The following is a 3,614-nucleotide window of genomic DNA, read 5'->3' as shown; positions in this document are numbered from 1 at the left end:
AAGAGGCCCAAGGGCCCTAACGGTCACCTGAGTAAAATGTAACGATGCATAGATTAAAGCAAATTAAGCTGATAAACGAAGCTATGTTGCCCAAAAGAAAGAGAAATAGGATGATCTGTGATTAGAAAAATATTAATTCAGTTCAAATAACAAATCTTAAAATTGATCAATTTATTTGCCTGTACTTTCCCCCATTTGTCACTGTCCTCATATAGCCTAAGCAAAGCATTATTAGTTAAAACATTCAATACCACCTTGCATTGGCCTCTCTTAATCTTTGAAGATTATCTATTGTACAAAGATATGGTATTTTTGTCCCATTTTCATTTATCTATTATTTAAAAGTTTACCTGAACACTAAAAACTATGAAAGTACTTTAATTTGTATTTAATGTGATAAAATTTTAATTCTTGTATAATTCTGTTATTCAATTTACCTTTTTATTTTGATTACTGTGAAATCACATATTTTCGTGGGGTCAAATTTTCCTCGTTTGAGGAAAAACTATGGGTTTGTGGGAATTTGATTTCGTGGATATAGAATTCTTGCGTAGTTTTGTATACGACTTTTTACATTTCGTGGTGGACATGAATTCGTTGGTCTCTTCATTCCTCGAAAACAACGAAAATTAAACCCCAAAGAAAATTAGTGATTTCACAGTACTTACAGTGATTAACTCTTATAGGTGGATAGCAAAGGGGAATAACTTCTTTCAGTATAAATTAATAAATTGACCAAAGGGTACAGAATTTATAAATCTGGTAAAAACACCCTTGCTTATTACTTTATATACTCTACTTGCCTCCTAGATGCCCTGGAGCAGAGAAGATTTTCAAGGAAATAATCCATTTCCACTATAGATTTGATATAGCCCCACCCTAATACCAAAGTCCCTGACCCAGGGGCCAAGATACTCACAATGTTGGAAGAAGCACCCTTGATTATCACAACCATCTAGTTTATCTGCTTTATGTACAGGGGGAGAGATGAAGATTTTCAAAGAAATAATTTGGAAAAGGCGTCTTTGCTCATTATATTCATATACCTGGTTTATGTGCTATTTACATAAGAGCAGAGCAGAAAATTTTCAAATAAATGTTTTTCTTTGTTTGTTTGTTTATTGTTTAACGTCCCTCTCGAGAATTTTTCACTCATATGAAGACGCCACCACTTGCCGGTGGAGAGCTGCAAATTTTGACCTATACTCGGCACTGAGGGCCATTGAGCAGTGAGGGATCTTTTTCGTGCAAGCCCCTACTGCGACACGGGACCTCGGTTTATACGGTCTCATCCGAATGACCGGTCTCCACGTCCCACAGTGGGATTCGAACCCGCGACGGAAGGATCAACTCCTTACTCCGCGACTCTAGAGCGAACGCTCTAACCACTGTGCGGGCGACAATTCATCAAATGTACTTTCACTATATAATTGATAGAGGCCCCTCTTTCCCAGAGAATCCCTCACCCTGGGGCCACAAATTTCACACTTTTATAAGAGGCACCATTGATCATCATAACCATGCACCTAGTTTATCAGCTTTGTGTACAGAGGGAGAGAAGATTTTTTAAAGAATTAATGCATTTTCACTAAATGATCAATAGAGCCCAGCCCTAACACCAGAACCCCTTACCTTGGGGCCGAGATATTCACAATTTTGGAAGAGGCGCCCTTGCTCATCATAACTATTTTCTTGGTTTATGTGCTAAAGAAATAATGCACTTTCCATAAATAATCAATAGAGCCCCACCCCCCCCTTCCTGCAAAACCCCTCACCCTGGGGCCACAAATTTCACAATTTTGTAAGAGGCATCCTTGATCATCATAACCATGCACCTACATGTAGTTCTTCTTTATATACAGGGGAGAGAAGAAGATTTTTAAAGAATTTATGCATTTTCACTATATGATCAACAGAGCCCAACCCGAACTCCAGAACCCCTGACCCTGGGGCCATGAATTTCACAATTTTGGTAGAGGACTTAATGCTTATTACAATCATGCCAACAGTTTGTTTTCTTGATGTCCAGGAGTAAAGAAGAGGATTTTTAAAAATTGCACTCATTTTTATGGTTTTGGCCCAACCCCTAAGGCCCTAAGGGACAGGGACCATGAAATTCAAAATTTTTGTTCCCCTTCATTCATAGATGCTGTATGCCAAAATTGGTTGAAATTGGTTCAGCGGTTGCAGAGAAGAAACTGAAAATGTTCCAAATGTTAACGCACGATGAACAACGCACGACGACGGACAAAAACGGATAGCAATAGGTCAGGTGACCTAATAATTCAGAGAGTAAGGCGGCATGTTTTCCGCTTATAGTGAAGGAGTTTGGATAGTCGGGGATATGAATTGTGTGTGTGCTGTCAAAAAGCGCTAATATTTAGTTACGCTTCGCAAAGTTCATTATGACGTCATGACATAACGTAAGTAATTTAAAACGGGAAATTAATTAAGAAATAAGGTATCATTTTTAAACATCTATCGGGATATAAATACGGGATGGTCACGAGATCAAATTAAATTTGATCTCGTACCAACCCGTATTTATAGCCCGATAGATGTATAAAAATGATACCTTATTACTTATATTCACATATATTTACATTTGCAAATTTTTTTTTATATAACACTATTGAAAGCAATGCGTATCTATATCCGTATAAACACGGGTTCCTCGCGTCATAAACGTTCGACGTAATTTCTCAGTGACGTCATAAAGGGTCGACGCGCAATCAGAGGATCAAACACGTGCCGTTGGGTTTGAAAAATAAACGTTTCACGCGTTAAAGATTATAATCAGGCAAGTATAAAATATGAATAAGTCACAAATGTAAATATAAGTAATAAGGTATCATTTTTAAACATCTATCGGGCTATAAATACGGGTTGGTACGAGATCAAATTTACCATAAAGCCCTTCGGGCTTTATGGAATTTGATCTCGTGACCAACCCGTATTTATATCCCGATAGATGTTTAAAAATGATACCTTATTTCTTAATTGTGACTTATTCATATTTTATATTTGCCTGATTATAGTCTTTAAGGCGTGAAACGTTTTATTTTTCAAACCCAACGGCACGTGTTTGATCCTCTGATTGCGCGTCGACCCTTTATGACGTCACTGAGAAATTACGTCGTGCGTTTATGACGCGAGGAACCCGTGTTTATACGGATATAGATACGCATTGCTTTCAATAGTGTTATATAAAAGAAAACATTTGCAAATGTAAATATTTTTTTTTCATACAAATAATATAGATATATAATGCAGGAAAAAGTATATGTATCTGATACGACATATAATTATGTTACCTGAATTATAACTATTAGATATCTTAATCTCGGTCTTTTTCGTGATTTAGAAAAACATATTATCCTATACTCGTTTTTACGCCGATTTCTCCACTGTTTATTGTCAAAGTTAAACATTAAAATGTTGAAATAAAATAAAAATAAATGTTTCCCTATCTACCTTATTTTTTCACAGACTGTAATAGAGAACAAATTCTATTCATCTAGGCCTTATTTAGAAAGATGAACAAATAAAACAAGATGCTGTCATAAGACCAGTAATACCCGCACTAATGAGTTTGCCTCTAAATGCACACTCCT

The sequence above is a fragment of the Saccostrea echinata genome, unplaced genomic scaffold (assembly GCF_033153115.1).
Source record: "Saccostrea echinata isolate AGI-Se365-2 ecotype Australia unplaced genomic scaffold, CSIRO_AGI_Sech_v1 ptg000002l, whole genome shotgun sequence".
Classification (NCBI taxonomy): Eukaryota; Metazoa; Mollusca; class Bivalvia; order Ostreida; family Ostreidae; genus Saccostrea; species Saccostrea echinata.
The sequence above is the reverse complement of the archived record's forward strand: the minus strand, read 5'-3'. Positions refer to the sequence as shown.